Consider the following 24,532-nt stretch of genomic DNA (forward strand, 5'->3'; position numbering starts at 1 on the left):
TCATGCAGGGGGTTGGGGGAAGAGGCAGCTTGGGGTAATGGAAAAAGCATTAAGGCTGAAAGGTTTGGCTTCATTCAGAAATTAAGTCAGCTGTATGGTCTTGGGCAAGAAACAAACTCTGAGGCTCTTTATTCTTCTATAAAATGTGGATGGCACCATCTACTTTGGGGGTTGGTTGCAAGAATCTGAGATAATGTTAGGTACCCAGAGCAGCTAGATGATATCATAGTAACGTACCATGTTCAACCACTAGCCCATTACTTGGCAAAATAAGCATGTTTCTACCCCATCCCTTTTTAAATTTGGGATTTATTATAATGCTACTGGTGACTATAACTTTAAAATGCTACAGACTATTAAAAACCATAACAATCTGGTAAATTTTGAATCCCCTGGAACCTAAACTTCTAACTTTGTATTGTTTTTAAAAGATAAACTTCATATAAATGGAAAATTATTCATTCTTTTTTCTTACAGCTCCTAATTTTTTTCAGCATTCTTTTCTGAAAACATACCTCAAATTAAATAGTCAATCTGAGAAATTAACAAAGACTTGATAATTTTGTTAATAAGAAAACTGCTAAATACACTTGCTGTTTCTAGTACAATTACTGGGTTAGTGGGCCCTATCTGTTGTCAGTCTAGTATATGAACCATCAAAAAAACTCAATTCTTGAAAAGCTGTTCCCCCCTCCCCCGCCCCCCACACACCAAAAGCAAACAAACAGACTACAAGATGGTATTTAAGTTAAGCACTCCAAAGTAAAGCAAATCAGGGTTACACACTTGGCATTCCCTATTTAAGCAAGTCACAAGAAATACAAATCTCACAAATTAGATTTCTGTAAATCTAATCTTTGTTCACATATCCAACACACGTTTATGAATCTGAGCAAATTTTCTTAAGTTCCACCTTACGTTTTGAGTTTATAAGTTTTCTATAAATCATTAAAAAAAAAAAAAGTATAAATGTGTAAACATGGTTGACTGGTAATTTTGCAGTTTTTTGCAGCTAACCAAGAGGATTACCATCACTATTACTTCCTCTCTTTAGATGGTATTTTAATGACCTGTCCACTCTGATCGACGTCTCCTCCATACCTTAGGAAACCTCCACATACGTATCTGGAGATGCGACCATTGGTTAGGGCTAACCAGTGCCGTCGAGTCGATTCCACCTCATAGATTTCTTATACTACCCAGGTCTTACAAGACAGTATGTGACTAAAATAAGGCTGCGGTTTCCTTTGCCTATTCCTACCTTCATAAATAGGCCGCATTAAAGGTGGGGGAGCGTAATTCAAGTCTCGCTCTGCCAAACACAGGCACTCCCACAAAGATTAACTGATTATTAGTTTTTACTTTGAGTGTGGGGACCTAAAAGTGTTTCCCACCTGGTATGCTGCTAGTTTGAAAAGGTTAAGGAATGTGAAACCAAATGAAGTTTGGCCCTAGCCTTCTGAAGCATTTGAAGTGGAACGTGGGCTAGGTGTCTGTGGCTGTCGCCAAACTAGGTATGGTGCCAGTTTCTGAAAAACTGTTTGGAATCTGACGTATAGAGAGAAGAGTGGGTGGTGGAGAAAAGAAAGGAATTAACTCTATAGAGCAAATTCTACGGTTCCTGAGTTGCTAACTCCGTCCTTAACCATCTCCTCGCTGGCAACCAGTTAGAAAGGGAAAAATCGGCGAACCTCGGCTTGGGATGAAGGCAGCGGTCCTGGCCTCAACCGCCGGCCTAGACACCTGGCTTCTGGGGCCCGCCCAATCCGGCTAAACTCCTGTCTCTGGTCTTGGCAGGTGAACAGACATCGCTCTCCCTTTCCGTTCTGAGATCTTCAAATTTCTCTCCTTCCCCCAAAGTGCTAACTTCAGGGGCCTGGGAGTGGCAAGAGGGGAGCGGACCAAAAGGGACAGGCCCAAGGGTCCCAGGGATCTCCAAGGTAAGAGAGAACGACGCTCGTCCCCGGACGTGGTCCCGCTTTCTCACCGGCCCCCACCCCCATCTCCCAGCCCGCAGAACCTGCCGCGGCCGCGCTGCGCTTGGCGCCAGGCTGGGGTCCCTCGCCCCGATGCTGGGCGTGGGGTGGGTGGGGGTAGGGGGTTGGCGGGTTGCTGAACCGTGGCAGTGGATGGCTCCAGGGACCACACACTGGGCAGGCAACCACATTCTGAGCCGGGAAGAAGCAGGGACGCGAGCAAGGCGGGGTGAGTCTTGCTCCAGTGCGCCTAGCGGACCCAACCCGGCGACCCTCTCTGGGCCGCCAGTCTCCATCCCTCCGCGGGTCCCCAGCCCTTACCTCTGGGCGCAAGGGTGTCCGCTGTGGAGGGTGCTGGGGAGCGCCGAGCTGTCTCCCGGACCGGTTCAGTAGCAGCCAGCGACGACGGGGTCGCCCGTGGGGACGCTGCTCATGGCTTGTAGCGCCCGGAGCACTGCGGCCGCGGCCACAGAGGCGCCTGCTTCCTTGTCCTCTTCGCGGGCTCCGAGCCGGGACGCAGCTAACGCCCCAGCCCCGCAGCCCTCCTCCCCTCCGCCTCCCCAGCCGCGGACAGAGCCGCCTCCAGCGCCGCCCCGCGCGCAGCCAGGCCAGCGGCAGCCAGCGCCGCCCAGCGCCCGGCCCTGGGGTCGCCGCCGCCGCTTGTCGAGCCGACTCCGCGCCGCCAGCCCCGCTGTGACGCAGGCCGCGGTGCCCGGGAACTTCCTCCCCAGCAGGGACCACCCCACACCCGGGACCTGCCAGCGAGGCTGTTGCAGCTGTCTAGGAGCTTTCTAAAGAACATCAAAAAAAAAAAAAAAAAAAATCCTCCCGCGGTTTCCCGACCGGGCCACTCCAGCCTTTGATACACCAAGAGCGGCCACAACCCTCGGAATCGGCTGCACCCCTCGCCCCCATAAGAATGCACGAAAAATCCTGAAGCTTTTACAAGCGCAAAGTCTTCTCGGCTATCACAGCTCCTAACCCGGGTAATTTAGAGGGGCGCTACTACGACTAAAAATAACCTTTCTGGAAACTCTCTGAAGGACTTGGGTCAGGATGGAGATTACCCCTTCTAGAGGGCAACGGGTTTGATTCCCCCCCGCCTTCACCAGATAAGAACAGGAGGGTGGGGAGGGGGTAATGGGACGCATTGAGGAAGATGGGGAAAGAGAATGGCAAAAGCCAATTTCTCTGTACCACGTAGTCCTTTGAGCCCGTTGAACCAGTGTCTCCTCTCTGGCAGGGATCCCCATCTTCCTGGACACTGCCGGACCGGCTCCCTGATTTCTAAGCAGCAGGTTCCAGGGATGCGCAATTCGAAGGCCCCGCTGGCAATTTCGTCTGTGCATAAAGAAATTGATGGTGCACCTCAAAACCACCTGTTGTTTAAGAGCACTGGGGGAACGATTCTCCTCCATTTATTGATCTGATCCATACTTTTCTTCTCCCCACCTGCCCACCCTATTTCAGGACAAAAACGCAAAGAATTCTGCCTTCTTGAAAGCTGACAGTTTTTGGTATGAAAAATCTTCTGCCCGATGAAAAGAAATTGCAGACAAGATCATTAAGTGTCAATACGATCTATTCTAAGCACCAAAATTAAACTAGCAGCCTGGAAAAGAAAGATGTATATGTATACAAAAAAAAAGTTGTCGTCCAGTAGATTCCGACTTACAGCGACTCTTATAGGACAGAGTAGAATTGCACTTAGAGTTTCCAAGGCTGTAAATCTTTCCAGAAGCAGCCTGCCACATCTTTCTCCTTTGCAGAGGCTGATGGGAAACTCTGGTGGCATAGTGGTTAAGTGCTATGGCTGCTAACCAAAATCCCAGCATTTCGAATCTGCCAGGTGCTCTTTGGAAACTGTATGGGGCAGTTCTACTCTGCTCTATAGGGTCGCTATGAGAAGGAATAGACTCGACGGCAGCGGGTTTGGTATTTGGTTTTTTTAGAGGCTGATGGGTTCAAACCGTGGACCTTTTCTGTTAGCAACCGTTGCCGCAACCTGGATTCCTTATGTATACGAGTAGAGCAATTAACAGACAGCTAACAGCCCTTAACAGCCCTTAACTGTTTGACTTGGTCTTACAAACCAGGCCTTTAGAAAGCAGGCATTTCTTGTTATGACATTCCTATTTCCAAGCCCAATAAAAAGAAAAGCTATCCAAAAGTCGTACTCTTGGACTTTTAACTGCTTTTTCTCTGATCACCCAGCAAACTACTACACTTTTCCCAATTCCAGGGCTGCCGTTAGATCTCCTTCCCAGAAGCCAACCTTAAACCTTCTTGGGTCTTGGGAGATGACTCTAACACAAGCCTTAACGAACCTGGATCAAGACAAAAATCTCAGGTGAGTCTTTTCTTCTAGGCAACAGGTGGAAAAATTCCTATGGGGTTATGGGTAAAAGGTAGAGTCAGACTTTAGTGATTTGCTTTAAAAAATGCAAGTAAGCCACAAGCTAGATGCAAAAATGCTATCTAGGTTAGCTCCAACTCCTAAGTATCCTAACCTGGTTTTAAATAGCTAAACAGGGAGGTACTCGGGGCACATATCTCCTGCTGAGTGCCTTATTCTGCAGCTGCTTTCTAAGTACAACTGGGTATAAAGTTGAAACATCCCTGAAATGCTCTTTGGCTACCCACTGTCAAGGAACAATTAAACCCTGGTGAAAAGGGATTAAATCCCTGCTCTTCCTGTGTAACCTTGGTGATGTTACTGCTCTTTTTTACCCCTTGTCAGTAATACAGGTATAATACTATAAAGTTAGCAGTGGTATTATACCTGTATTAACCTTATAGTATTATACCTATATTATTGACAACGGGGAGGGGGGGAGAGCAGGAGGTGCCTTGGTGGCGCAGTGGTTAAGTGCTCAGCAGCTAACCCGAAGGTCAGCAGTTCGAATCCACCATACGCTCTGCAGGACAGAAACATGGCAGTCTGCTTCTGTAAAGATTACAGTCTTGGAAACCTATCGGGCAGATTTACTCTGTTCTGTAAAGTCACCATGCGTCTGCATCAACTCAATGGCAACAGGTTTACCATAAGACTGCTGTGAGAATTAGGTGAGACTTTTAAAGCATCAAGAGCAGTGCCAAGTACGTCATATGTACTCAATAAATGATAGCTGTTACGGTTCTTATGATTCTTCAATGCCCTGAAAGCAAAAAAAACAAGGAAGAGCAGCAAGAAAGTTTGAAAACATAACAAGTGAATCCCCTGTAAGTTGAGGCTTGTCTTCGTCATCTAGTGCTGCCATAACAAATACCACAAGTGGATGTCTTTAACAAAGAGAAATTTATTTTCTCACAGTCTAGTAGTTAGGTTACAAGTCCAAATTCAGGGCATTGGCTCCAGGCGAAGACGTTCTCTCTCTGTCGGCTCTGGAGGAAGGTCCTTGTCCTCAATCTTCCCCTGGTCAAGGAGCTTCTCAGGTGCAGGGACTCTGGGTGTCAAAAAGACACTCTGTGCTCCTGGTGCTGCTTTCTTGGTGGTATGAGGTCCCCAGCTCTCTGCTTACTTCCCTGTCCTTTTATCTCTTGAGAGATAAAAGGTGCCACAGGCCACACCCTGGGGAAACATCCTTTACCTTGGATCGTGGAAATGACCTGAGTAAGGATGGAGTTACAATCCCACCCTAAACCTCTCAACATAAAATTACAATCACACAGTGGAGGACAACCACACAATACTGGGAATCATGGCCTAACCAAGTTGATACACACATTTTTGGGGGGACATGATTCAATCCATGACCAGGCTCCACCAAGCTGCTTTATCCCAATACTTGCCTACCTCATGTATGCTTTCTAATAGGGTGAACTGGACAGCTCTATATGCTTAGGCAGGTAATTCATGTGTACATTGATGTTTGAGAGGCACTAGTCTACACACCACTAATGCTATGCTTTTCTTATTTTATAGCACATAAACCTTAAGTCTAGTTACCTCGCCTCAGTTAATCTAACTTAAATTAAATCCACACTTATCAAGCCCTCTGTAAAGCACTGGGTGAATCAGTCAGCAATTAGCCAGTTGGTCAATTTCTGTGAACTCTGGACCCTGAGGGTCTCAGAGTAGTAAAAGGCTTATTCGTGACTTCAGGGTGTTTACAGTTTACAGGAGAGGGAATCTGGGATGCAAATGAACCAGAATAAATCATTTCAACACATTGCAGTTGAAGTTCAGAGAAAGAAGAGGGCACAGTGAGCTAGGTGAACTGGGTGTACAGAGTCACCACCGTGACCATTCACGTTATACCCTATTCTTTAAGCTAAGGTTGACTTTCTAGATGGGCTTTCAAAGTGAGTTTTTGCAGTTATAGGTTAACTGTGCACTGTTTGGCAATAGGGAGTAGAAACATATCTTTCTGGGTAGTGCAGGATAGGGTCATGGTAAGGGATTTGGAATGATGCAGATCTGGGCTCAAATCCTGGGTCCACTACTCACTAGCTATGAATAAAATGCCGTCACTGCCCTGGAAAGGCTCACAGACTAGATAGTGAAGCTGACTTGTAAATCTTTAATCTTTGAGACTCAGTTTCCTCATCTGTACAATAGGGACATTAATACTCACCTTTTAGGATTGTAGTGAGACCTAGAGGTAATATCTGCAACGCCTTTAGTATGTTGTATGGAAATGGTAATTATATTACACTGTTGTTTTACTATTACTACAAGAGAGCGCGTGCTGGGCTTCATCATTACTTGAAGGCATAATTCAACAGTCACCTTCTCTGTGGAGTTCACTCAGACTTCAGGTAGGTGTAATGCTCCCTTTCTTGTACTCCCACAGCCCTTAACTCCAGTCTCTATCTCAGCACCTACTATGGTGTGCTGTTATTTATCTCTTTACAAGTCAGCTTCACTATCTAGTCTGTGAGCCTTTCCAGGGCAGTAATGGCATTTTATTCATGTCCACATTCATCGTTAACACCTAGCTTAGGGCCTGGTATGAAATGTTGAAAGAATGAAATTTAAAATGTTTCAGTTTCTTGTACTGGTTCTGACTTTCGGTATAATTTGTATTATACTACAAGTTCTAAATTCCAAATCCTTTAGCTCATAAGGAGTTTATACTAAAATTGTTACTGTCGTTAGGTGCCAGTGAGTCAGTTCTGGCTCAAAGCGACCCTATGCACAACAGAAGGAAACATTGCCTGGTCCTCCACCATCCTCACAATTGTTGTTATGCTTAAGCCCATTGTTGCAGCCATGGTGTCAATCCATCTCATTGAGGGTCTTCCTCTTTTTCGCTGACCCTATAATTTACCAAGATGTCCTTCTCCAGGGACTGATCCCTCCTGATAACAAGTCCAAAGTATGTGAGACATAGTCTTGCCATCCTTGCTTCTAAGGAGCATTCTGGTTGTACTTCTTCCAAGACAGATTTGTTCATTCTTTTGACAGTCCATGGTATATTCAGTATTCTTCTCCAGCACCACAATTCAAAGGTGTCAATTCTTCAGTGGTCTTTATTCACCGTCCAGCTTTCACATGCATAGGAGGCAATTGAAGACACCATGGCTTGGGTCAGGCATACCTTAATCTTCAAGGCAACATCTTTGCTTTTCGACAATTTAAAGAGATCTTTTGCAGCAGGTTTGCCCAATGCAATGCGTCTTTTGATTTCTTGACTGCCACTTCCATGGCTGTTGATTGTGAACCCAAGTAGAATGAAGTCCTTGACAATTTCAATCTTGTCCCCGTTTATCATGATGTAGCTTATTGGTCCAGTTGTGAGGATTTTGGTTTTCTTTATGTTGAGGCATAATCCATGTTGAAGGCTGTGGATTATATATACTCGTGTATATTAATATAGTAAAATTATGTATTATGTATAGTACATGTATCTGTTTAAAGCTGGGGATTGTTCTTTAAAGCCAACCTGCTATTCTTATTTTGTGTGTCATATCCTGCCTGGTTATAGTGAAAGTAAAATCTAAATTCTAAAGTAAAACCACTAGCAGGATTTTACCATGAATTCTCTATACACACTCTGCACATCTGCTCTCCAGACCATTTCTGAGCTTTGTGGAAAGGTCCTGAGCTAACGAAAACATTGTTTTAAGTTTCAGCTGTTAAAAACTACTGCAACCATTAGCATTTTCTGAATTAATAGCTACAAGATAAAACCCACATTCAATAAAAGTTTTGAAACCCTTGACTATTGTATGCCATTAAAAATTTTAAGCTAGAGTACAACCTTCCCCATAAAACATCCTGGGCAGGAAGTTGCCCGAGAGGTAATGTGGTCAAATGTGGTCTTGACTCGAAAACGGCAGTTGAATGTGTGCCAGAGGAAAGGATGATGCTGAGGACCTAAACATAGAAGACTACAAAACTTTGTGTCAAATTCTTCTAAAATCAGCCATGCATATTTTACACTCCTTCCTTCCCCCACCCAAGACAGAAATGGTTGGTTCCTTGAATTTATGAGACTTTTCTTTGGAAATAATTATAGTGAGTAAGCATCTACTAGGTACATACTACAGTGAAACCTTTGAGAGCCAAAACTTGTTGGGACTGCCTTGTTTTTCTGGATCTCGCAAGTCTTCCGCCCTTGACAGGGTGCAGTTTTACCACTTTTCTATTGCTCCTTTTAGTGGAGCAGAGAAAAGTGAGTTGTTCTTCTCTGACAGATTTCTGCCCTACATAGGTTCTGGCTTTTGCAGGTCTTACTGTATATGATAAGTACTAGCTTTATATATCATTCAATCATCTTAGCTAAGCAGTATTATTTTCTCCTGTTGACTGTTGAGAAAACTGAGGCACGTTATAATCAAGTAACTAGCCAAAGGTCACATGGACAATAAGTAGAAGAGTTAGGATTTAAACCCAGGCAAGTCAGATTTCAGAGTCTTCGTGCTTACCCGCTACTCAGCCATATAGAAAAGGAGTATTCATTTTTAAATGGAATTCACCAAGTATATTCAGTAAGGTTAACGATGTACGTTTTCAGTGGTTTTGTAATTGCATTCTTTTGCACTTTTTTTTCCAACAGCATATTCATATCCTAAATGTGCCTTCATGAGGTGGTTTTACAATTTACTCTTTAATTGAAAAGCACTTTATGACTGAAAGCAAGCTTCTTAAAGGAAGATCATGAAGTGCCCTTGGCTCTGAATTTAGACAGTATGAAATATATCAGGGAAGGAGCCTCATTCTTAGAATAAGAGTTCAGAAAGGGCAATGATAGATAAGTAACTTTCACATGATACATATGTAGCCTAAGTTCAAAGTAAAAAGTTAGTGTGACATTCTCAGGAGTGACTTTTTTTTTTTGCACCTAAACTATTGCTGCTATAATTGCATTCAAATCAAAACCCAGTGCTGTCGAGTCGGTTCAGACTCATAGTGACCCTGTAGGACAGAGTAGATCTGCCCCATAGAGTTTCCAGGGAGTACCTGGTGGATTCAAACTGCCGACCCTTTGATTAGCAGCCGTAGCACTTAACCACTATGCCACCAGGGTTTCCATAACTGCATTACTAAATAATAATAATTGCTAGCTATTTTCTCTGGGACAGACATCGTGGCTGGCAGAGGGTCAGTGAAAACGAGGGAAACACTCTGTGAGATGGTTTGATGCAGTAGCCACAACAATGAACTCAAATATAACAATGATCATGAAGGTGGAACAGGACCAGGCAACGTTTTGTTCTGTTACACATAATTTCTCCGTGAGCCTACTCTGCAGTACCTGACAACGACAGCTATTATTTATTAAGCACCTAAAGCCACTATTCTAAGAACTTTGCATGTATAAACTCATTAATTAAATCTATAATTGACTGACTTCACCCGTGAGGTGAATTATTCTAATGAGAATTAAATACTGTTAAATGGTTGAGAATTTCCTTATTTATTAAAAGCGCAGTAATAAATACTAAGGAAGGTGACACAATTTTCCCAGGATTCAAATCCTTCAGTCTTTTCCTAACCCCATATTTTATTGTGTACACACAGTGTACCATAGAACATCTCAGATCACAGCTTAACATTGAGTTCGTTCACATTTCAGTGGCATCAGCTCTGACAAAACACCTAATTTTAAGCCCAAGGAATCGCTTGTTTCTTTTTACTAAGATGCTGTTCTTTTTCTCTGAGGCAGAAAGATGGATGACTTGAGAAATCTTATCAGGATAGTGAAATTGCAGATGCTTTTGTTACTCATATAAACATGAGTCTTTCTTTGGAAAATTATCATGGGCAGTGCCTTGTTTTAGAAAATGCCATGGCCATGCCCAGATGCCCTTTCCATTAAAGCCATCATCTAGACTGACACAAGATGCATTTCCTTTAGCCTTTCTAGAGTGTATTTCTCACTTTCCTGAATTCACTCAAGTTTTTTGTCTCTCTGGGGAAAAAATTAACAAGAAAGTCCAGTTTGCCTTGTCAGTATTAGTGAAAAAAGAATAAACTGGAGTTGATGAGACTTGGATTCTAGTCATAGCTCTGCCATTGACTAGCTCTGTGGCTTGTGACAAGTCCCTTAATATCTTCGGATCTGCATTCTCTTCATATGAAAATGAAGGGGTTGGAATAGATGATTTCTTAGGCTTGTTCAGTGTTAAAATCTATCTACCCATAGATCTTAAAACGATACATATTTTTCCCCTAGATTTCAGTTACTGGTAGATAAAATCACTAACAGTTAATCAAGGAAACAAGAAGGCATCAATTGCTGCTATGGATAGGGAAATCTGTCAAGAACTGGGCAGACAGCCAGGATCTTTCTGAAGCAGCTTTGACCTACACCAGCCACGGCTGCTGAGATAGAGCCATTCCTCTGGTGGGACACTTCCAAGCAGCTTTCTGTGAAGCTTTATCCCTTGATATACCCTGAGAAATAGGCGTCTGTGATCAAATTCTTCTGGGGAATACTCTACGTATCCCTTTTAGAGAGTCACAATTCATATTCTTCATGCTCTGTCTTAATTTGCTAGTGCTGCCCTAACAGAAATACAACAGATGGGTGACTTTAATGAACAGAAATTTATTTTCTCACAATTCTGGAGGCTAAAGGTCCAAATCAGGTTCTCAGCCATGTCAATTCCTTCCTGTGGTCTTTCTCCTAATTTCTGGAGTCTTGGCATTCCTTCGCTTGTGGACAGGTCTTCACATGGCATTTGTCTTTTCCGTGTGTGTGTCTCACGTCTATCCTTGTCTTTTTTGTAACTCAGAGGTGATTAGGTTTAGGTCCCACCCTACTCTGGTGTGGCCTCATTAACATAAGAAAACCTGGAACCAAACTTGTGGCCATAGAGTCAGTTCCAACTCATAGTGAATGTATAGCAACCCTATAGGACAGAGTAGAACTGCCGCATAGGGTTTCCAAGATGGTAATCTTTACAGAAGCAGACTGCCACATCTTCTCCTGTGGAGCAACTGGTGAGTTGGAACCTTCGACCTTTCGGTTAATAGCTGAGTGCTTAACCACTAAGCCACAGGGCTCCGCTTTTACATTAAAAACAAAATAAAAATAAAAACCACCTTTGTTTCCAAACAGGATCACATCCACAGGTACAGGGGCCAGGACTTCAACACGTAATTTGGGAGGACGCATTTTAATCCATAACATTCTCTGAGAAGTCCTGCATTAAAAATATTTGTTTAACTTTGCTAAACTTGACATTGCTCCAACTTCTTTTGCTATCTATCAACATTGCAAATAACTAGCCCTTGATAGAATATTGGAATTGTTTTTCTAGAGTCAAAGTTAAAGCAGAAACGTCATATGATTTTTGTCTTTGGAAAGAGGTCGAGGGGAACTATAGGCCCTATTAAACTCATTTCTGAGCCATGGTGGTGCAGTAATTAAGGGCTCGGCTCCTAACCGAAAGGTCAGCAGTTGGAACCCACCAGCCGCTCCATGGGAGAAAGACATAGCAGTCTCCTTTCATAAAGATTATAGCGTAGGAAATCCTATGGGGCAGTTCTACTCTGTCCCATAGGGTTGTTATGAGTTGGCATCAACTTGATGGCAATGGCTTTAATAACTCATTTAATGAATGCCTAGAAAGATAAGCCCCCTTGGTAGATGTTTCCTCCAGCTATTTTCCTTGCAAACATCAGCCACAATAGAGTATCTGTCATCTTTAGTAGAACAAAGAACACCCATTCTCACTGGTAATAGTGTAGCCTTGTTCTTTTACACTGAGAAATAATTCTCTTGCTTTTACATATTCTTATTAGCCTCTGGGTTGGCATTCTTTAAGAAATAGTTCAAACTGGTGTAGGACAAACATACAACACACACATTCTGAACACTTACAGAGATGGCATAGAATAGTTTATTTATTGATAGCTGTTGGGAGACAATTCTCTGTGGGTCTCTAGTGATTCTGCATGTCTTGTCGGCAAGGCACTGACTGCCGTTTCTTTTGGACTAAAATTTCAAGGATATGTGTATCGGAGCAGCTTTGGAAAATAAGGTCTCCCTTTGAAGCAAAAGGCAGGCTTACTTACCGTCTAGTATAATAAAGGCAATGTTTCCTTCCACGGTAAAGGACAGGCATGCTTACTACCCATTATAAAGTTTCACATTTCTTAAACTCAGGGTTCCTTTCCTGTAAAACAACCCACTGCATGTGCAGGTACTATGTGGCCCTGTTTGCATCTCCTTGTTAGAACTGGAGCTCCAGAAACTGATGCAAAATGCTGATACTCCAGCTACTGCTAATGCTGTACACAGGAAAGTTTCATTCGTCTCTGATGCAGGAGTTTCATGTCTTATACCAGCATCCCTAAAACTGTAGCAGGCTAACTTGTTTTCTTGCAAGGAGAGTAAAATCTCATACCCTTCACAATTCTTGACAATAACTAGCTTTTCCTCCCTACATGTTGTCATTAGTAGAATAACTTTATATCCTTAGGTAATATAAACCTCTTTGTGAATCATTCCTGGTTTTGTAAATATTCTGTCCTATGAATACTTCTTGAAGCTTATGTGGTATTTGCAGCCTTCCATCCTTGTTTCTGAGAAACATTCGGCAGAGGGCTATTAGAAGTGAGATGCTCTGATTGGGGTTTCAAGGAAAAGGCACCATGAATTTCTGCCCAGCATGGTAACACTTCAGTGAAATGATTAGAAAATATTTTACATTATATTCTGTGGCTTTTAAAAGTAATTCGAAAATGAGTCTTCAAGAAAAGGAATTAACCTCTTGTATTTTTTTTTTTTATTATTAAAGAATGAAATGTGTGTGGCGACGGGAGGTTTCTACTGAGCTAATTGCACTGATTACCTCCAGAAGCAATGTGGCAAGAGGAAAAGACTGAAGTTCAGGTAAGATGAACTGTTCCATGTGACCAAAAGGAAGATCCTTTACTGCAGCATGTGAACAACTTGCAGTCTCATTTACGAAACTGAAAACATCTTGATCTCTTAAATGTCTCCAATATTCATCAACTTGTGAAAGGCTCCTCCTCTTTTTACATCTGATCTTAGGTCATTTCACCTTAACTTTGAATTCATTGGCTACAACAGAACTCAAACTTATGCTTTCTGTAATAATTCTTCTGATTTCTTTTGAAATAAACATTTTCTGATTAAAAAGTTTTCAAAGACTTTATAGTATAGCAATAGTAGGTTTAGGAGCAATGTCATCTGGAAATTTATTACAGGTAGGCAGACAACTTGCTATAATGATTTCAATGCCAGCAACAGGGTAGTTAATTCACACTTGTTGAGTACTTACTCCATGCCAGGTACGGTTTTGAACATTTTACATGTATTATTTTATTTGATCCATGTAATAATACTATCAAGTATATGAAATCACTGTCCCAATATCACCAATGGGGAGCCTGAGGCACAGAAAGATTATGTCACTTGACAAAGTCATGCCACTAGTAAGTACTGGAGCCAAGTGTGTGACCCAGGCAGCCTGACTCCAAAGCCCATGTTCTTTCTGCCTTATTATGTCAGACATTTTAAATCTGTGGGAAAATGTCTTTTCTGGAATGTTAAAGAGAAAAAACATCAATTATCTTGCTTCTCTGGGGTTTATGCCTAGATTATTATCTTCCCAGTTACAATGTTCTGTTCTTTATTTCTCTACAATGAATATATTTCAGGACCATTGAGAGTGAATTAGCGTTCATTATCAGCTCATGTTGACTGCGTAAGGAGATATTGTGTAGCCCATCTGAGTAGGGAGATACTCCATTTAAACCGCCTTGAAACGTTCCACATTATCGTTTTGACATATCCTAAATTCTTAACATAAGATGCATTAGAAAAATCTTTTAATAATCTAAAACAACTGTCACGATAAATGTTCGTTTTTAGTCGTTAAGTCTGTATCCAGAGAGGGAGGAAAAGCAACCATATTTTTTAAGTTATCAATTCTGTACCTGGGTAAGCTTTCATTTTTCATGATCAGGGGTGGTGTTACTGCCTGCCCCCAAATAACTCACAATTCCCACAGTCCCCAGATGGGCACATTGTGACACTGCCTAGACTGTCACATCACAAAGCTTTTCTTAAGATCAGCCTGGCAGCTTATCCTGTCTAGTCTCTGAACAGGGTGGAGGTCGGAATAGCAGGGGACCTTGAGTGCTTTAAGATAAAAGAAATTTTAAAAATCTTGGATGACTACATTAGAATGATGAAGCAATTACTTAATATACAACTGACTTTCACGGATTGCTGCTTTGCCTCTGAAACCCCCAAATTACTTCTAAAAACCAGTGATAGGAAGGCTTCATGTAAAACTCTCTGCATTACTAAAATCTGTTTGGTGCTCTGGCCACTGAATTCAGATGAATGATATGATACACATTTCAGATGCAAGATTTCAGACAGACTTCTAGCATCCCCTGCTGCCCTTTTCATAAGAAAGCCAGGGAGCCATCATGGTCTTTGCTGAACAACTTTTGTGGAGGTTGGTGAATATTTTCCTGTTTCTTAGCTATCTAGTGCTGTTATAACAGAAATACCACTAGTGCATGGTTTTAATAATGGAAATTTATTATCTCACAATTTAGAGGCTAGAAGTCCAAAATCAGAGCGCTGGTTCTGGCGGAAGGCTTTCTCTCTCTGTCCACTGTGGGGGAAGAGCCTCATCAATCTTTCCCTGAGTCTAGGAGTTTCTCAGCACAGGGGTCCCGGGTACAAAGGACATGTTCTGCTCCCAGCTCTTCTTTCTTGGTGATAGTAGGTCCCTCTTTCTCTATTCCTTTCTCTGTCCTTTATCTCTTATAAAATAAAAAACAATGCAGGACACACCCAGGGAAACTCCCCTTATATCGGATCAGGGCTGTGGGCTCAGTAAGGGTGTTGCATTCCATCTTAATCCTCTTTAATATAACTTAATCTTGCCTCATTAACCACAGGCAGAGATTAAGATTTACAACACATAGGACAATTACATCAGATCACAAAATGGAGAACAACCACACAAAATTGGGAATCAGGGCCTAGCCAAGTTGACACATATTTTGGGGGGATACAATTCAATCCATGCCATCTGCCAAGGCATTGAATAACTGAGAGCTGAGTGAGGCTTTGTGGCTTTTTTCTTCTAAAGAACACAGAGTGAATCTAGAGGGTTAAGAGCTTGAAGTAAGTATGAATCTGTCTCCTGATCTCTGTGAGACCTTAAGTAGCTGAAAGGAAGTATTTCCTTACTGAAAGAATTTGGATTTATCTAGATTTTAACTTGCTTTAGCATGTTTTATAACTTCTTCATAACTGACTTCCTATGGAACCACTGTTTTTTGGGCAAAATCACCTTCCTAAACTTAGTAGTTCTTTATTCTGAGGGGACCCTCTAATCAAATCTATACATGCCTTAGGGGGGTTATAGCTCTTTCCAAAAAAAAAAAAAAAACCAAGTCCATCCTTGTCTAGTTGGTTTCCACTAATGACAGAAAAGTCCTCATAACTGGACCAATGAGCAACATCATGATAAACGGAGAAAAGATTGAAGTTGTCAAGGATTTCATTTTACTTGGATCCACAGTCAACACCCATGAAAGTAGCAGTCAAGAAACCAAACGACGAATTGCATTGGGCAAATTGGAGCTAATTCTGGGGCAGGCGGGAACAAGTAATCATCACAGCCTTAGAGAGACATCCTTGGCTCAGTCACCCAGGGCATGCTTGGCTCTCCGTTTATGGAATGCCCATCCCCACCCTGAGTTAACTCCTAGTTGTAGGTTAGACGGCACTGGTGCTGGGTAGTTGTAGGTTGGAAACCCTGGTGGCATAGTGGTTAAGAGTTCAGCTGCTAACCAAAATGTCAGCAGTTCAAATCCACCAGGTGCTCCTTGGAAACTGTATGGGGCAGTTCTACTCTGTCCTATAGGGTTGCTATGAGTCGGAATCGACTTGACGGCAGCAGGTTTGTTTTTGTTTTGTTTTTGAGTTGCAGGTTGTTATCCACATGGTTTTCCATAAGCCTTAAGTTTATCCATAAGGCTTGGCAAAATAGAGGGTCAGCAAAAACAAGGCAAACCTTCAATGAGATGAACTGACACAGTAGCTGCAACAATGCACTCAAACACACCGATTATGAAGACAGCATAGGACTGGGCAAATTTTTGTTCTGTTACATGTAAAGTCGCCATGAGTAGAAGCTGACTCAGTGGAACTAATAACAACGGTTGTAGGTAGCTGGCAGTGATTTTTCTAGCAAGAATCCTTGACGGTGCATCCCTCTGGCCTGTAGGAGGCTTGCTGGAGACCTCTAAATGCTCTGAAACCCCACTGTAAGGATGAAGCTGAGGGCCCTGCATTACTGAGTGTCTACTTGTTATTAAGGGGACCTTCCCAATATAATTGGCTGGGAAACCTACTGCTTCAGGGCCTGGAATATAGAAGCCAGTCTCCTGGTTGTGGGTGCTCAAAAAACTAGGACAGTCACACTGAACTCCAGCAGGGCAGGAATCCTAGGATAATGTCTTGCCTGAGCCAAAAGTTTGATCCAGGCAGAGTACAGCCATTGCTAGAGACACCTTGAGCTAAGCACAGTCTCTCTGCCGTTTCCCAAGGTTTCTCAGTGGTTGATTTCCCATGGAAACAAGAAGAAATCTGTTTTAATCATCTGGCATTTTTAGTTTCCTAATTTGTATGGGAACCTGGAGATACAGACATATGGTACATTCATTACCCCAGAACACTACAGCTGAAAGAAAAATAGTTAAAGCCAGTCTTTAAAGCTGGAAAGCTTGAGCACATGACTTCAAATTACTTTCCTTAATCTCAAGGATTGTGAGCAATGCTGCCAAAAGTGCTGTTCCTGTTTCAGCATGGTGCTTCGGGCAGGATTTACATTTGAACGTTGTGTGTGTTTGCCCCACAGCACATCGCTGCTGTGGTTGGATACCCGAGCCCCTCTTGTCTCCCTTACCAGGCTGGAGAGTGGAATGAGCACAGGCTTGGGAGTCAGACAAACATGAGTTCTAATTTTGGCTCTTGGACTAACTAGTCCTGTGACCTTGGGCTAAAACTGAGCTTCTCCATGTCTCATTTTTGTCATCTGAACATTTCATTCATTCATTTAATAAATATTTACTGAACATCTATTTTGTGCCAAGCTCTGTTGTTGGAAATGCGGAGATAGCAGTGAACAAAATAGAATCCCAACTTTTGCAGAGCTCATATTCTACTTGGGGAAGATATATAACAAAACAAATATGTAGAAAATATAATGTCATCTGGCGATAACTGCTGTTACGGAGAAAAATAAAGCAGGAGAAGGGAGTACTTGGAGTGGGGCAATTGTAGATTTAAAATGGCTGGTCAGGAAAGTCCTCGCTGAGGACCAGGTAGTTGAGGAAAGAGCTGAGATTCAAGAGTAAGTCACATGAGTATTGGAGGAAGAACATTTTGGGTGCAGGCCCCAAGGTTGGAGACTGCCTGGTGTTTTTGAGGATCAGCAAGGAGTCCAGCATGGCTGGAGTCAGTGAGTGTGGGGCTTTGGGGACCACTGAAGAAACTCTGGTTGAGGGTTATTCTCATATAGGAAGGTTTTGGGGAGAGGAGTGATGCGATCTAAGTTGTAACAGGACGCTCTGGCTGCTGTGCCAAGAGTCAACTGAAAGAAGACAAAGTTAGAACCTTATTGTAATTATCTAAGGCAGACATGTGATGGCTTAGACCAGGGTAGTAGGCACAAGGTCATGAAAACTGGTTGAATTCTGGCTAAAACATTATTTTGAAAATAGAGCCGAGTGATTGGATGGGGAATGTGAAAGAAAGAGGGGAGTCAAGGATTACTCCAGTGTCTTTAGCCTGGGAACCATGAAGAAGGGTGTTGCCATTTCCTGAAATGGGGAATAGTATAGGAGGAAGCCACTACTTGTTTATAGTACTGTGGTGGCTTGCACGTTGCTGTGATGCTGGAAGCTATGCCACCAGTATTTCAAATACCAGCAGGGTCATCCATGGTAGACAGGCTTCAGTAGAGCTTCCAGATTAAGACAGACTAGGAAGAAGGACCTGGCAGTCTACTTCTGAAAAACTTGGCCAATGAAAACTTTATGAGTAGCAGTGGAACATTGTCTGATATAGTGCTGGAAGATGAGCCCCTCAGGTTGGAAGGCACTCAAAATACCACAAGGGAAGGGCTGCCTCCTCAAAGTACAGTTGACCTTAGTGACATGGATGAAGTAAATCATTTGGGACCTTCATTTGCTGATGTGGCACAAGTCAAAATGAGAAGAAACAGCTTCAGGCATCCATTAATAATCAGAGTGAGCAATGTATGAAGTATGAATCTTGGAAGTCATCAAAAGTGAAATGGAATGCATAAAGATTGGTATCCTAGGTATTAGTGAGCTGAAATGGACTGGTATTGGCCATTTTGAATCTGACAATCATATGGTCTGCCATACCGAGAATGATAAATTGAAGAGGAGTGGCATTGCATTCATCTTCAAAAAGAACATTTCAAGATCTACCCTGAAGTACAACACCGTCAGTGATAGGATGATATCCATATGCCTACAAGGAAGGCGGCTTAATACAACTGTTATTCAAACTTATGCACCAACCACTAAGGGCAAAGATGAAGAAACTGAAGATTTCTGCAGTCTGAAATTTAATAGGCACGCAGCACTAGTGGCTACCACATGGACAGCACAGCTCTAGAGGAACGAGGAGGTATTTTTCTCTCTTGTTTTATCTTTTTGTGAGCCTGCCATTTGACTGTAGAAACATGGTATATTTTCAGTCAGTCAGGCTCAGATATTACTTGTTCCTTTGCTTTATATAGCAAGCAGTAATGGGAATCCTATTCCTGTGCAGAGAATCTTGAATTCTCTTTGCACATCAACTACTTGGAAAGGCAAATTGCCCTGTGAATCTCCTGCTCCACCAGCTCTTCTCTCTTGTAGGTAGAAACAACCAATAAAAACCATACAGGAAAGATCCAATAATAAAACTTGTGCTTGTGTGGGCAGTCATCCTAACAGCTACATTTAAAAATGTTACCTTTTTCTGATTTTATGTAAAAAACCCCTCTGTGAGGACAAAGCATTAAAAAGATGGAGGTGGGACACAGCTTGGAATTTGTGCACGCACAAGGTCTTCTTGGAGATGGCACACATAGAAACTTTTTTAAAAAGGGGAAAACTACCTTGATGAAAAGTGTGCAGCGCTTAGTCACAGGCTAAATGGAACTTGAACTTACATTTCACTGTTAATAAAATGACTTCATGTGCTTTTGCTGAGTCGGTCATGCTTCTAACTTTCAAAATTCCTGCCTGACTTCAGAATGTTAATGCTGGCACTTAACGGGGAGGGATACTACAACCAGTACTGTTCTAAGCAATTTATATTTATTAATTTATGTAATCTTACAACAACTCTGCTTCGATTTGAATCTCAGCTCAGTCACTTGCTAGATAGGAAACTCTTTGAGACTCTATTTCGTAATATGTAAAATATGTATAATGTGACTCACCTCATAATATTGGTGTGAAAATTAACTGGAGATAACATATGAAGTGTACATTGGACAGTGCTGGACACATAGTAAGCTCTCGATAAACATTACTGTTATTGTTGGTAACGAATGATTGCTTTCCAGATCATGAAGGAAGGTGTTACGAACATCCTATGGCAGAGAGGCCATAGGGTTAGAACCTCCTCTTCTGACTATTAATAGCTCCAGACAGTGCTTTTCAGCCTCAAGAGCTACAGTTTCCCTTGTCCATATGTTAGAAAGATCTGGAGACAGAAAGAGGATTTCCACAGTGGCTGCAACAATGGGCTCAGACATACCTAGTACTGTGAGGATGGCACAGGACCGAACGTTTCCTTCTGCTGTACATAGGATCGCTATGAGTCAGAACTAACTCATGGGCACCTAACACCAACAACAACATTAGCCTTCAAGACTTTAGAGAATTTTTCTTGAGTGTTCAAATCAAGAACTGTAAGTTTCTTACCCCAACATTATTAACATTTTAAAAGTAAATATGTTTTCAATAGGTAATACATGTACATGATACAAAATCCAAAAGATACAAAAAGATATGCAGAGAAAAGGGTATACAGTATAACCAGTGTTTTGTGAATCCACAAGAGAAATTCTATGTATATCCAAGCTTATATACACATATTAGCATTTTAAATTCAAATATTTAATTAGCAAATAATTTCAATAGTAGTCTATGCTTTTTGCTAAGATACCCTAAGGCCCCAACCATTGGTAAAGTCTTGGGCAGAAGCTTCAGTTCAGTAGCATTGATTAATGTGTTCCCAGGGGCACTTTATTACAGGCTCACACGTGGCATTGACTCTTACCAAAGGCATCAGCAAGATGTTAATAATCAGGTATAGGGAGTGATAAGTGGGTAAGAAGAGGGATCAAAGACAGGAAGGTGAGCTGATGAATACCAGGCATGTCACCTGTATTATTTTCACAACCTCCACAGGAGGTGGTGATTATTCTTTCCCACCTGGTAGGTGGGAAAATTGAGGAGTAGAAAGGTTAAGTGATTTGCCCAAGGTCATGTAGCTAGAAAGTTTAGGTGGCAGGATTCAAGATTAGGTCTGCCTTATATAAAAATTCCAAGGCCAATGGCTTCCACACTAGGGAATGAACAAAAGGGATCAGGTTCCCAGGAAGGGTGGAAAGAGGCTGATATGCCAGCGGTTTTAAAGACTCTAAGAAGGGGTGGGAAAAAAAAAGGAATCTTAAAAAAAAAAAATTACAGCATTAAAAACAGCGCCCAATGTTAACTATAGTCAACAATTTTTCTCTGTCTCAGCACCTCTTACTACATGTTGGCTTTCAACTAGAAGATGTTTTAAATGTTCACAGAGGTCAAATTTAAGACAAGCACATGGTGACAGCAATGTTTTGTTGGGGAAAGCAAGTGTACACATGGTGGTACCTCAGTCCATCCAGAGAATCCTCACTTCTGCAGCCAGGTGGAAATCAGTTACAATCACCTGAGCACATCAAAAAGATTTTTGTAAATGCAAATTTCTGAATAAAATAAATAAGTATATTCTTCAGTTGTGGTGTTTTTACTAACCATAGCATAAGAATGCACACATATAGGATTTAGCAGTTGGCAAAGTAAATTCACATGAAGCACCTCATTGGAACCTTCCAATTGTTACATGTCTGTTTGTATTATCCCTGTTTTACAGAATAGGAAGCTGAGTTGAGAAGGATTCAGCGATTTCCCCAAGGTCACACAACTTGTAAGTGGGAGCAACAGAGTGCAAAGTCAAGCCTTCTGATTCCAAATCCCGTGTTTTTTCAGCTGCATCGGGAATCCGGAGATTCTGCCCCTAGTATTAACGACAGCAGTAATAAAACAGTAACCACAACTGTTTATTTTAGTGCTCTCCTATATGCCAGTCTCTTTGAAAATATTATCTCTTGGGGCAGGAACTATTACTCTGTTTTATATCCATGAGAAAACCTAACATCAGGGTTAAATAACTTCCCAAGATCACACAGCTAGTACAGACAGCAAGTATTGAATCAAGTCTGTCTGAATCTAGAGATTATGTTTTTAAACTGCTCTGCTATAGTGGCCTTTGAAATGCCCTTTGCAAAGTAGTGTGTGAAATGAAAATACTCTGTTAGAACTATTTATTGAGATTTTCGCCAGAAATGGATTTCTTGCCCTTTAAAAGCACTAGTGTCTTACAATGTACTCTATTGAAAGTCCTGTTTTCCAGGGGCCACAGATGGAGGACAGATGTTTCTTTATGCTCTGAAAAGTCCACTCTATGTCACTGACTGTAATGACATTGTATCTTATTCTATACATTTCAGAAATATGGCTTCAGATGCATCATTCCAAGTGAAAGCCAAATCAAGTGAGTTATCACACAAGTTTGATGAGGAGGGAGAAAAAAAACAGGATGTTATTTACGGGTATGGGTGGAGCTTCTTTTCATTTCAGAGTTAATTCTGAATTCACAGACATTTGCAGCTGCCTTCCACACAATGATTCAGCCTGAAGTCAGAGAACTGCATGCATGTCTGATTAAGACTTCTATGACAAGACGGTGGGGGAGTGGTGTTACAGGCTTGGGTAATGCGATGCTGAACTTTATTTCTGTGAGATACAGAATCACGGGAAGAATAAAGGCCCTCAGGCCAAGGACAGCAAGTGGAAAATTTGCTTTGACTTAATCATGACAATTCAGATATTCAGATATGGAGCCCCGGTGGCACCATGAGGAGCCCTGGTGGCGCAGTGGTTAAGAGCTATGGCTGCTAACCAAAAGGTCAACAGTTGAAATCCCTCAGCCACTCCTTGGAAACCCTATGAGGCAGTTCTCTGTCCTATAGGGTCACTATGAGTCGGAATCAGATATTCAGATAAACAGGAGTCCTTGGATGGTGCAAACATTTAAATGCTGGACTACTAGCTGAAAGGTTGGTGGTTCGAACCCACCCAGAGGCACCTCAGAAGAAAGTCCTGACAATCTGCTTCCAAAAGGTCACAGCCTTGAAAACCCTGTGAAGCAGTTCTACTCTGGACACATGGGGTGGTTATGAGTAGGAATCGACGCAACGGCAACTAACAACAGCAAATTCAGGTAAACAGAAACTTTCTGTGAATTCAGTAAAGTCATACTTTAGTGCCAGAGCATATTTTAAATGTTCATTTGGAAAAAATAATTAGACATCTAATGTAATATTTTCACATCTTTTATTCTGTTTTGCAGTCATGATTACCACCTGTGAAAAAGTTTTTCAGGGCAGTACACAAAAGCAGTTATGCTTCCACCAAGCTGATTTTCTGGTTAGGAAGCACATTTGTATTATACAGACAATCATAGCATCTCAGAGCCTAAAAGTGGCCATAGAGTCAGCTTAGCTCAGTGCCTTTTATTTTCCGAAGCAGAAATTGAGGCCCAGTGAGGGTCAGCGACATTTGGAAGTCAGACTAACTCAACTGGGAGAATTTCCTGAAGACCTAAACAACTTGGTGGAAGGTGGTATATGCAGATTTGGCTGAGTTTTCGCATTAGTATCTAACAACATGCACTCTGAAATAAAATCTGGATTCGTTTCCAGGTTCCTTTCCTTATCAGTTGTGTGTCCTTTGGCAAATTGCTTAACTTCCTAAAGCCTCAGTTTCCTCATCTGTAGAATGGACATAAATTTTCTTTCATTAACTTCATCGTGGAGCCCTGGTGGCACAGTGGTTAAAAGCTTGACTGCTAACCAAAAAGTCAGCAGTTCAAATCCATCAGACAGTCCTTGGATACCCTGTGGGGCAGTTCTAGTCTGGCCTATAGGGCTGCTATGATTTGGAATTGACTTGACAGCAATAGGGTTTTTTTTTTTTTTTAACCTCATCATACCCATTATACCCTCAAATAATGTCCACAAAAGCACTACTTTCATCATGCCATTTTTCCTGCCCACAAGCCTTCAACAACTTCTTGTTTTGACAATCGGACTGCAAAAGTACTCTTAGAAGACCCCTAAAATGACAGATATTCAGGCTGAGCTCACAGTAATGGGTTAATCTGCTCTGACCCTGAGGGAGGAGGGCAAAGCTGTGGCTGTTCTCAGAATGTTTTCCTGCAAACTGCCTTTGTCCTTGAAAGATAGGCAGAACCATTTTCACAAAATACATGTGCAAGTTGCTTTCAGAATTTCTGTAGATTAACTGTTATATGACTTGTGGTTATTGTTTCCTTAAGTTTTCATATATAAATACTTTTTTTCAACTCCTGTACTTCGGAGAATTTAGCATTTTTCCTTTGTGTTTCCCAACTAAAGTTGCTTTACTCCTCAATAAAATTCACTCCTTTTTTTTACTCCTGAGTAAGAATTTTGTTCTTTGACTTTTCTGGTATCAAAAGGGGGATTCTGAAGGTGAATTGACCTCTGCAACTCCTGAGGTACTGAAGATTAGGGCCAGTAGTACCAGGCAGAGCCTCCTTGGGCTTTCCGCCTCCATGACAGATTCCTGGGAGTTGTGACAAGGTAAATAACCTATTGGATCTGAGCCACTGCTCTTGTTGTTGGACTTGTTTTTCTCCTAGGATTTTGTCTTTCTTTCTCTTTGTAATTGAAATTTGACATAGGTTCCATGCAATCACTGCCAAGGTGTC

General features: G+C 41.9%; 1 protein-coding gene and 1 long non-coding RNA gene across 6 annotated transcripts in view; one reads left to right on the forward strand and one right to left on the reverse strand.

The window, feature by feature from the left end:
- LRRC8C (leucine rich repeat containing 8 VRAC subunit C) overlaps nt 1–2,519 on the reverse strand; it is a 115,310-nt gene extending 112,791 nt beyond the window's left edge. For 3 of the 5 annotated variants that reach the window (XM_064282334.1, XM_003418438.4, XM_023558435.2), the window contains exon 1: nt 2,298–2,517. The gene's annotated coding sequence lies outside the window, so the exon portion shown is untranslated. Of the gene's footprint in view, nt 1–2,297 lie in introns of all 5 variants that reach the window. The other 2 variants (XR_010321468.1, XR_010321469.1) reach the window with 1 other exon arrangement.
- On the forward strand, nt 1,104–24,161 carry LOC111752895 (uncharacterized). Its single transcript, XR_010321471.1, has 5 exons — nt 1,104–1,514; nt 1,798–1,940; nt 4,219–4,326; nt 13,173–13,267; nt 21,593–24,161. It is a non-coding gene; the product is annotated as an uncharacterized LOC111752895 (long non-coding RNA).
- The last annotated feature ends 371 nt before the right edge of the window (nt 24,162–24,532 follow it).

Source organism: Loxodonta africana, chromosome 3 (genome assembly GCF_030014295.1).
Source record: "Loxodonta africana isolate mLoxAfr1 chromosome 3, mLoxAfr1.hap2, whole genome shotgun sequence".
Taxonomy (NCBI): Eukaryota; Metazoa; Chordata; class Mammalia; order Proboscidea; family Elephantidae; genus Loxodonta; species Loxodonta africana.